The 11,750-nt window shown below is 41.4% G+C and overlaps 1 pseudogene; it reads left to right on the top strand.

Annotated features, from left to right (window-relative positions):
* Positions 1 to 9,084: 9,084 nt before the first annotated feature.
* LOC105487923 (splicing factor C9orf78-like) lies at positions 9,085 to 9,957 on the top strand (annotated as a pseudogene).
* The last annotated feature ends 1,793 nt before the right edge of the window (positions 9,958 to 11,750 follow it).

The raw sequence follows: 11,750 nt of genomic DNA, 5'->3' as shown, positions 1-11,750 counted from the left end.
TATTATTTGGGTATTAATTTAGGCCATTGTTTCTCATGTTTTTCAAGGTTGATACAAAACCAAAAAAAGTGCTTTGTTTCTGGACCTTTGGGTAGAGAGGGCAATAAGCTAATCATGACTGCTTCTGTATGAGTTCCGAACCAAGTGAAAAATAGCCCCAGGAACCAGATAATAATTCTAAGGAAGTCAGTTTCATTGCCGGCAAAGCTGGAGTTGGACAGTTGAGCTTGGCACCATGGCTGAAATGAACCACATTACCCAATGCAGGACCTGGAAAAAGCATATCCCAGGGAGGCAGGATGCAGAAGATAGCTCACATGTGACCCTGATGAAGACACAGGTGGGAGTTAGAGAAGACACAGAGTTTGGGCTCCAGAAAGGGAGAGGGAAAGAAGAAAGGGAGAGATGTGTTGTCCTGTCCTAGTGAGACAAGCCTTACCTCCTCGTGAGAAGTGGAAAGAAGGACAAGGAGAGGATGAACCTTCCTATTGTAAAGACCAAGGAAGGATCATGCAGAGAGGAGGACAGGTTCTCCTATAACTTTAAGAAACAAGAGTGAGTTCAAGCAACATGCAGACACAAAACTATTGAGTAGGTTGTAGAATCTATGCTGCAGAGATGGAGAGAGGATATAGGATCCTCCATTTTTGTTTTTTATTTTAATTTTATTCTTGCCTGTGGTAAAATACATATAATAGAAAATGTACCATCTTGACTCGTTTTTAGTGTACAGTTCACTAGGATTAAGTATATTTCCATTGTTGTGCAACCAATCTCCAGAACTTTTTCATCTTGTGAAAGTGAAACTCTGTATTTATTAAACAGTAACTCCCTATTCCTCATTTTCCTTAGCCCTGGTAACCATCAGGTGTCTATGAATTTGACCACTCTATGTACCTCTTCTAGGTGTAATCACACAGTTTTTTTTTTGGGGGGGGGGTACTGTCTTATTTCATTTAGCATAATGTCCTCAGGGTTCATACATTTTGTAGCACGTGTTTTCTTCTTATTTGAGGCGGAATAAAACCACATTGCACGAACATGCCACATTTTGTTAATCCATTCATCCATCAGTGGACGTGTGGGTTGCTTCTATCTTTTGGCCATTGTGAGTAACACTGTTAGAAACATGGGAACATAGGTCTACAAATATCTCTTCAGATCCTGCTTCCAGTTATCTTGGATATGTACCCAGAAATTGAATTGTTGGATCAAGGCTCCTCAATTTTGACAAAAAAGGCTTGATGTTCTCAAAAGATTAAGTAGAAGTTGGAGATCAGAAATCTACGGGTTTGCAGAGTAAGGCTGGATGTGCTGCTTTTCCAGGGGATGAGCGACCAGGTGTTTTTTGTTGTTGTTTTTGTTGTTTTTGAGACAAGGTCTCACTCTGTCACCCAGGATGGAGTGCAGTGACATGATCTCAGCTCACTGCAACCTCTGCCTCCTGGATTCAAGTGATTCTCATGCCTCAGCCTCCCAAGTAGCTGGGAATAGAGGTGTATGCCACCATGCTCAGCTAATATTTGTGTTTTTAGTAGAGATGGGGTTTTGCCATTTTGGCCAGACTGGTCTCAAACTCCTGAGCTCAAAGGATCCACCCACCTCAGCCTCCCAAAGTGCTGGAATTACAGGCATGAGCCACCAAGCTGGCTGTGACAAGGTTTTAAATAGCAGTAAGGAAGGGTTAGGGAGGCAGTATGGTCCTTACTATGGAGTAGCCTCCAGAGGCTATGAAAAGAGCCTGTGGCCTTGGCTAGTGTGAGAGAAAGAGGGAGAAGGAGTCTTGCCTCTCTTCAGATGGCAAGGGATGAAAATGTGGTGAGGACTAAAATTTGTACCCAGGAATGTGTTTTGTTTTTAATTCTTATTCTATATAGGGTATACATTTGCTTGTAAGTGAAGGGTAGGGATAGAGGGATGTAAAATATCTTTTGTTTAACACAAAGAAAGGAGGGATCCAGGATAGTTCTAAACATTCCACAATGCACAGGATACCCCCACAGCAAGACTGAAAAGTGGGATTTGTTATGTTTTCTGCTGAAGGTAGAGTCTAATTTCCTTTTTACAAATACCTGCTAAGATGCCTATTCCTGTCTTATTTTATTGACTAGGCATGTGAGGGGTGGCTGTCCTGAATGATTTAACTGACTGTCCAGAGATTTAGTGCTAAGATCAGGTGTCCTCACTCCTAAGATTATTTCCTGTTGTTTGCACCTTGAAGGGTCAGATAAAAAGAGATCACTGAGGATCAAAGTTACCAATATAGAAGGAGAAAGAATGAGTAGCATCCTGTGCTCGCTGTTCTGGGTGAGCACTGTTCTGGGACCAGCTCTTCACTGCAGTTCGGAAAACTGAAATTCAGAAAACCAAATAGCCTGCGAAAGGTCCCATTTGAACTCAGGCATATTTTCAACTGGGCTCTCATCTTTAAAACTCACTGCTCCTTCTTAGAAAATGAGTGATTAAAAAATTAGTTCGAAAGCTTCAATAACAAGACAGTAACATCTAGACACTCCGGCCTTCTGTTTATTCACTGAAAATAGTATTTTGAGTGCCTACTCTGTATCACTTGCTGTGCTATGGGCTGAAGATACACTGGTCCTCTAGACACACTCTCTGATCAGTTAAGCAGGGTGGGGCAGGTAACTAAAATGCCGTTGTCTTACACTCCAAATATCCCATAGACACTGTGTGTTTGTGTGTGTGTGTGTGTCTATGTGTGTGTGTGTGTAAGACAGCTCCCTAGTGTTTTGATGGCTGAGCAATTTTTGCTTCTTTTCTTCAGCTGTTTACCTGCAACTTCTTGATCTCAGGCATTTTGACATGTCTGTGAGGATGATCAAGGGACAATTCTGAGCGCTGCACCGTATTAGGCAGCAGAGGTGCTGTGGCTGGACAAAGCTTGTGGGCCTGTGTCCCTTCCCTGAAACTGAATGCTTTCTCTTAGGGGAATAGGGCAGTGAAAAAGAAAACAAGCACTGTTTCTTTTCCTTTACTCACTACACTTTACTTCTGGTCACCAAAATGTGTAAGTTTTTTCTCACCCACATTAAGGAATTCTCTTCTTCTCAATGGGCACTGACTGTGTCCTAATTTCACTCAGTTCTGATGCTGTCTCTAGATAGCATCAGATTCCACCAAAAGGGGTAAGCTTCACAAGACTGCACCCCACTTCAGACACCAATCTCAAGTAGTAGAGCCCCAAGCTATCCACAGCTCCTGTTTAACTTGGCTATGAATGAAACTAAAATATTGCACCCCAAAATAGACTGCTTTGACATATTTTCAGATGGCTTTTCAGACAGTACTTAAACAGAAGGATCTCTGAAAAAGGTGTCTTTCATAGGTGAGATTAGCATCCAGAGAAAATATCTGCATTGATGCTGCCAGGCTTTCTTTGAGCTCCTCCCTTTTCCAGGTCCAGAAAATATTAACCAAGAGCCTGACACCTTTAAAGGTCTTGAAGAAACATTTACCATCTATTCTCCTTGAGGGCTGCTACCTGTGAGGTTTCACCTACATAACAAAACCATCTTTGCTAGCTAGGCCTGTTTTTTCTCCCTCCTATAACCGATAGTTATTATTACTGAATTTACCACCATAACCTGTTTTTGGCCATGCTCCAAACCTCCATTCTTTCTGTAACCTCAAGATGGGAGATAAGCCTCTGTAACCAATTGCGGGGTTGGGGTAATCATTCTGTGATTCTTCCACCTGCATGTTAATAAATGTGTATGCCATTTCTCCTCTTAATCTGCCTTTGTCATGTTAATGGAAAACACAAACTCTGTAAACATATTTTTTAAATGTTAATTTCTAGACAATAAGAATGACCAAAGGCCTGGGAAGCAGGGTGCTCAGGCTCAGGGAGTACGGAGAAAGTGTGTCCAAGGCTGTTGGATTACAGTTTGGTTTTATACCTTTCAGGGAGGTGAGAGTTATAGGAAAATATATAAATCAATATGTGGAGGATATATATTGGTTCACCCAAGAAGATGGGATATCTTGAAGTGGGGGCTTACGCCTTAAGGGTTCAGAGATTCTTTGATTTGCAACTGGTTAAAGAAGTGAGACTCTGTCTAAAACTTGGATTCAGCAGAAAGAAATGTCTTAAGAGAAGGATTTATGTAGCAAGGTTGACAGCCTCTGGGTGTGACTTAACCCTTACCTTGTGTAGCCTTAGGTCTTGTTTATAATTTGGTATCTTGTTGCCACAAATAGTCTTATTGTCAGCCTTATGATCTCTATTTTAGCATCAATGCTGGTCAGTTGTTATGTCTAAACTCCAAAAAGGAAGAGGTACAGTGAGACATGCCCAACCTCCTTTCCCTTTATGGCCAGGAACTCAATTTTTTAACGTTTCTTTGGAGTGCCCTTGGCCAAAAGGGTGTCTGTTCAGTGGGTGGAGGGCTTAGGATTCTATTTTTAATTTACAATCAGTTGACTTTTAGTGAATCTTCAAAGAGCAAAGGGGAAGGTTTCTCTTGACCTCTAGAGCTCTCAATCAGAGGTTCCCATGACACCCTCGTCGTGTTCAATCATTTGCTAGAACAGCTCACAGAACTCATGAAAACACAACATATTGTATTACCAGTTTATTACCAAAAAATACAACTCAGGAACAGCCAAATGGAGGAGATGTGTAGGGCAAGGGATAGGGAAGGAGTGTGGAGTTTCTGTGCCCCTTCAGAGCAAGGCCACCCTCCTGCACCTCCACGTGCTCACTAAACAGAAGTTCTGTGAACCTCTTTCTTTTGTCTCTTTCTTGTGGGTGTTTTGGAGGATGCATTACACAGGCATGATTGATTAAATCATTGGCTATTAGTGATCAATTCAACCTTCAACCCATCTTCCCTCTCCAGAGGTCAGAAGGTGGGGCTGGAAGTTCCAACCCTGTAATTATGTGGTTGGTTCCCCTGGCAACCAGACCCCATCCTGTAGTTGTCTCTGGGCTTTCCAATAATCACCTCATTCACATAAGCTCAGGTGTGTGTGAAAGGAGTTTGTAATGAGTAACAGTAGACTCTACTCTCATCTTTACTGCTCAGCTCACTTAGGAAATTCCAAGTGTTTTAGGAGCTCTGCACCAGGAACTGGATGAAGACCAAATACATACTCCTTTTTATAAATCACAATATCCTATGGAGTATTGAGGTTAAGCAGGTGCACTCACTGATCAGACAGGCCTGGGTTTAAATCTCCCATTTACTACCTATTTGGATTTGAACAAATGGCTTAACTTCATTGAGGCTCTGTGAAACTGTCTTTGCAAAGATCATGACAGTGAGGGAAATCTAGCACGGGTGACTCCATTTTGCCTCTAGCCTCACAGCCTGGCTGTCTTTGCTCATTGCTGGACATAGGCCAAGCTAACCACAGGAGAAATTTAGTGTATAGTTTAACTTTGAAGCAAGGATAACAGCAGTCCCTCCCTAAAGCTGATCCCCTCTTTCTTTGGGGGGCTAAAACCACCGCTGTAAGACTAATAAAAGGCTACTAGATTAGGATTATGGGAGGAGCCTGAATCCTGCTAAAATATAGTGCTAGTTTCCATAATCCCTTACTGACCAGGAGTCATGTGGCCAGAGGTCACAAGATTTGTGACTTCTCCAATTGTTACAATAAATAGCATCACTATTGGGGAACCTATGATTGATCTTTGAGCTATTTTTCAGACTTTTGCATTACGTCAACTGTTGACCCCACCTAGATTTGTGACTCATGATTCAACTTATCTTGTGGCTCCCCAACCCAGAAGCAGACTCAGTTCAGGAGGACTGTTTTCCACACCTCTATGATTGCACCCCAAGCCAATCAGCAGCAACCATCCCCCACACCCCTGCCCACCAAACTATCCTTGAAAAACCCTAACCTCTGAGCCATCAGGGAGACTGATCTGAGTTATAACTCTAGCTGTTTCATGTGGCTGGACTCATATTAATTAAACTCTTTACTGCAAGACAACGGTCGCAGTGAACTGATTTGGTCTGTGCAGTGGTCAAGAAGAACCTGTTGGGTGATTACATCTGCTTCTTCATACGTAACGCAGAGATGTTCAGAGTTAAGACCATGTCAGGACGCTTATGGGAGGCCTAAATGAAAGGATGTAAGGAGCACTCCACTCCAGGGTAACTTGCATTGACACCATGGGGTCTGAGGTGGGCATGGAATAAAATGCTTAACAGAAATACTACAAATACCAATTCCAGGGCCTTTAGCAGCAGTTTCATTCTCTGAGCCAACAGGGGAAGGGGCAGATGGAGCCAGTTGTGGGCATGGGAGGCGAGAATCAAGTGTCCAAGGTATCTTCAAGGACAGCAGAGGCATTGCATAGGGGCAGCCTGAGCAAGTCCACATTATAAACCTTCTTGAGACTGTCCAGAGGGTAGGGGACACGCGTTCAGTCAAGTCTTGTCTTTCAGCATTATGAGTAAGCCAGAAAAACAGTGATGTCTTTTTTTACCCCTAGGCCGGGGAAACCACAGTAAACGTAGGCAGCATGTTATGGCTGACTGAGAGTCAATGCTAGCAATTTCAGACAGACTCAACATTATAAATTGATCCAAGGCTATTTCAGGGGCCCTGGGATAACAGTGGTAGAAAGTGAACCCAGAGACAGATGCGCAATGGCTTCAAATATTAGTTTCAACACTAAGTAGCATATTTGGAAAGTCACGTAACCTCTGAGCCTCAGTTTCCTCATCTATAAATTGGAAAAAATACTGTTTCATATGGTGGCTGTGGGTCTTAAATATAATTGAGTCTACAAAAGCAGTTTTCAAACTGTCAAGCCCTGTGCAGATTTGAGAGGTTGTTATGTTATTTCTAAGTAGGCAGTGCTACTGTGGATTTTAGTTTAGTGGAAAGAAATTCTACTAGTTCATGCTCTACGTGGTAGAATCTTTGAACCTTATATTCTCACTCATCAAACACCTTAAAGTGTGGAGGTGCCTAGAGTGGCAGAAACAGAAAAATCTATCATCTAATTCAAAGCATCGTTTTCTTTGTGGCTGACTGGAAAGGGAGTGGAGAGCACTTCTTTTGTTGGGTTTTCGTAATTCAAGAGGGAAAAGGAAAGTTTGCAAATGAGAATGCAAATCTAGGAAGACATCCAGCCTCATGCCTGGCTTTAACAATTGCTCAAATAAGAAACTGTAGTATCCATCCATACCTCTCCACACATTCACTCACATATTTAGGGTCTAAGTTTCTGTTCAGTGTCACTGATGGAAAGATCCACCTTGGACTTATTCTATCACTGCTCTCTGTTTACTTTTCATTATTTTATCACTATTTGTTTTACTTCATTTGGGCTGCTATTGCAAACTACCATAGAATGGGTGGCTTATAAAAAACATAAATTTATTGCTTACAGTTTGGAAGGCTGAGAAGTCCAAGATCAAGGTGCATGCAGATTCGCTGCCTGGGAGGGTCCATTTCCATCAGGAAATCCTTCTGATTCACAGAGGGCTATCTCCTCACTGTGACCTCCCATGGCAAAAGGGGAAAGGAGTCCTTTGGGGCTTATTTTATAAGGGCACTAATCCCATTCATAAGGGTGGATGCTAATCTACCTCTAAAATCCACCTTCAAATACTATCACATCTGTGTTATGTTACCCCCGCCCTGCATTTGGGATTATATTTTAACATATGAATTTTGGAGGTGCATCAACAGTCAGTCTATGGAACTATTTGAAATTATCTTACTGTTTTATTTGTTTGGTTGATGACTATAGTTTTGCGTAGTGAAGAGAACATGGAATGATCGCTGAGGTGGAGCAGGAAGCTGTCAAGAGAGGGGAAAAGGTGAAGGATTGCTGGAGGGTGCTCAGCAATCCATCTAGGAGAAAATGCAGAAGAACCTGTTAAAGGTCTTTCCTTACACTGGCGGCCTGGGGAACAACTTGCATTTGGAGAATTGAAGAAATCTTAAAATGTAAGCACATGAAGCCCTTTTCCCAAAAGCACCTAAAGTATCTAATACTTATTAAATATTTATGTGTGCATGTATTAGGCATTGGGCTCAACAGTCTACCTATATTATTCCATTGAATTTTCACAGCAGATGTGTCCTATTGTATTCCCATTTTACACATGGAAAAACTGAGCCTCAGGGAATTGAATGAACTTGCCCAGACTGGTAAGTGGTGGATCTGGGAAGGGAGGCTAGTGAGCCTGACTCAGAATTTGGTGCTTTAAACTGTCATTGGCAATTGAACGTGAATTGTCTACCTTTTCTGACAACTTCATCGAGACATGTAAAAATATTGGTGCTCCTCATGGATCTACATTGAGCCCACTTTTATTATTCTCACCTTACATACTTACTGTGGGGTTGATCTGTTATTCCCTCTCATCAACTTCCAGTTTTTCCATTCTCAGGGGGAACCTGAAAATTATTCCTAAAATCTGCTGTGTTAGACTGTTCCCGCATTGCTATGAAGAAATATCTGAGACTGGATAATTTATAAAGAAAAGAGATTTAATTGGCTCACAATTCTGTAGGCCATACAGGAAGCATGATGCTGGCATTTGATTGGCTTCTGGGGAGGCCTCAGGAGGCTTACAATCATGGCAGAAGGCAAAAGAGGAGCAGGTATGTCTCATGGCAAAAGTAAAAAGCAAGCAAAGGTTGTGGGAGGGGTTGCCACACACTTTTAAATGACCAGGTCTTGAAAGAACTCACTATCACAAAGATAGCACCAAGCCATGAGAGATCTGTCCCCATGATCCAAACACCTCCCACCAGCCCCATCTCCAGTATTGGGGATTACAATTCAACATGAGATTTGGGTGGGGATAAATATGCAGACCGTATCACCTCCCTCCCTCCCCATATCTTGGAATGTGTTCTTCCTTAGTCTTGCTCCAATATATTTTGTCCATTCTGGTTGACATTGCCTGTTTATTATTTTTTTTATCATTGCAGCTGTTTTTAAACTGTTTTTCTTATCTCTATTATCAGCCTCACAAGTCTGTCTCACTTACAGCTACTAGAAGTTGTTTTTATCAAAAATTAATACTAAAATGCAAACCTCAAGGCACAGTGGCACTGTGGCTGGACCACAGGGCTGGTGCCACCATGCTGGTCACCAGGAAGACTTTCTGTTGGCACTGGGATGACTCAGAGTCAGAGGAAGATGAGGAGGACTCAGAGGAGGTTCAATTAAAACTGGAATAGACTAGATAAGTACATAATATAAGGAAGAGATTCAATGGGTGCTGTGGCCCTGCTGTTGGGAAAGAAGGTACAAGAAGAGATCACTCAGATCCCTTTCAGATGAAGACAGGTGATGTGGTGGATATGAAGAAATGGAAGGAAAAGGGCAAAGATAAAATCAGTAAAGAGGAAGACTTTCACTTGGGGACATCATTTTCTGCAGAAACCAACTGAAGGGATGAGGATGCAGACATGATGAAGTACACTGAGACAGAGCTAAAGAAGAAAGGGATCATGGAACATGAGGAACAGAAAGTCAAGCCAAGGAATGCAGAGGATTGTCTTTATGAACTTCCAGAAAACCTCCACATTTCCTCAGCAAAGAAGACCAAGAAGATATTTTCCAACCAGATGCTGAATGGCATTCCTGAGTTGGACCTTGGCATCAATGCTAGAATAAAAACTGTCATTTCTGCAGAGGATGCCAAGGTCCATCTGCTGGCAGAGTAGCAGAATTAGAAAAAAGACAGTAAGCTATCCTTTATGCCTACTAACATGGCTGTGAATTACGTGCAGCACAACAGATTTTATCATGAGGAGCCCAACATTCCCATACAGAGAAACACAGAAGAACCCAAAACCAGACTCTTGAGGGTAGGCAACACAGAGAAGCTAGGCGACACAGAGAAGGCAGAGGCTGAGAGGTCCCCTCCTAACCGCAAGCATCCTGATAAGCAGAAGGCCACTGATGACTATCGTTATGAAAAGGTCAAGAAGACAAACAGGCAGTACTGAGCCGTGCAGAATGGGATGTAAATATTGCCTTCCTCTCCCTCTCTCCATTCCTCCCATGAAAAATGGCTTCCTGGACTGAGAATGCTCAGTTGCTAGCAGACAGTTCCAGAAAGAGACTCTGTTGGCCTGCTGCTTACCTGCTGGATTTTTCAAGCACTAAATTGGTAACTTTTTGAAACAAAGCAATGCATAATTTCTCATTTGGAGGCAAACTCTATTTTTGTGAACATTATTAAATCTTGTTTGTAAATACATTGACTTTCTCTTAATATTTGCTCCAGATCAGGAAGAAACAACTCTGTATTCCTAGTGTGATAATACCCTTTAGATTGTGCTTTTATTATTATATATGCAATCATGTCTTCTAATTTTACATATTTGGAATGGGGTCAGAAATGCATTCCTTATTAATTAGAGTGGATCCAGTTGACAGAAAAATCTAGGATGAGATCACAAGGATACTGGTGTTTCCTGACTTTCACAAAATTACCTGTTGCTTTTCATTAAAAACAAAAAAGCAATATATATGTATATGTACATGTGTGTGTGTATATATATATATATATAAAATGCAAACCTAGTTGTATTACTTTATGTAATTTCTTCTTACTCTGAATTTCTATAGCCTCCTGGCCCTTGACAGATATTTTCCTACTTTATAGTTTAAAAAATGCCACCTGTGTGTCTTGTCTCTTTCTTTCTTCCTTTCCTCTCTCATATCTTTTCCTTATGCCTTCCATGAATTTTCTGTAGCCTCTTCTATTTTTTTCTTTTAACTTTTATTTGAGGTTTAAGGGTACATGTGCAGGTTTGTTATATGGGTAAACTCATGTCATGGAAGTTTGTTGTGCAGATTATTTCATCATCCAGGTACTAAGCATAGTACCCTATAGGAATTTTTTCTGATTCTCTCCCTCCTGCCCCGTCCACCCTCAAGTAGGCCCAAGAGTCTATTGTTCTCATTTTTGTGTCCAAATAGTCTTATTATTTATCTCTCACTTTTAAGTCAGAACATTCAGTATTTGGTTTTCTGATCTTGCATTAGTTTGCTAAGGATAATGGTCTATAGTTGCATACATGTTGCTGCAAAGAACATGATCTCATTATTTTTTATGGCTGCATAGTATTCAATGGTGTACATATACCACATTTTCTTTATTTAGTCTACCATTGATGGGCATTTAGGATGATTCCATAACTTTCCAATTATGAATAGTATGTAGCCTCTTTTTTATGCTAGACTGTGAAACTAACATTATAAGAAGATTTATACCATCACACCAGTTAGAATGGCAATCATTAAAAAGTCAGGAAACAACAGGTGCTAGAGAGGATGTGGAGAAATAGGAACACTTTTACACTGTTGGTGGACTGTAAACTAGTTCAACCATTGTGGAAGACAATGTGGCGATTCCTCAAGGATCTAGAACTAGAAATACCATTTAACCCAGCCATCCCATTACTGGGTATATACCCAAACGCTTAGAAATCATGCTGCAATAAAGACACATGCACATGTATGTTTATTGCGGCACTATTCACAATAACAGAGAATTGGAACCAACCCAAATGTCCATCAATGATAGACTGGATTAAGAAAATGTGACACATATACACCATGGAATACTATGCAGCCATAAAAAATGATGAGTTCATGTCCTTTGTAGGGACATGGATGAGGCTGGAAACCATCATTCTGAGCAAACTATCACAAGGACAGAAAACCAAACACCGCATGTTCTCACTCATAGGTGGGAATTGAACAATGACAACACATGGACACAGGGTGGGGA

Source organism: Macaca nemestrina, chromosome 3 (assembly GCF_043159975.1).
Source record: "Macaca nemestrina isolate mMacNem1 chromosome 3, mMacNem.hap1, whole genome shotgun sequence".
Lineage (NCBI taxonomy): Eukaryota > Metazoa > Chordata > Mammalia > Primates > Cercopithecidae > Macaca > Macaca nemestrina.
The sequence above is the reverse complement of the archived record's forward strand: the minus strand, read 5'-3'. Positions and strand labels throughout refer to the sequence as shown.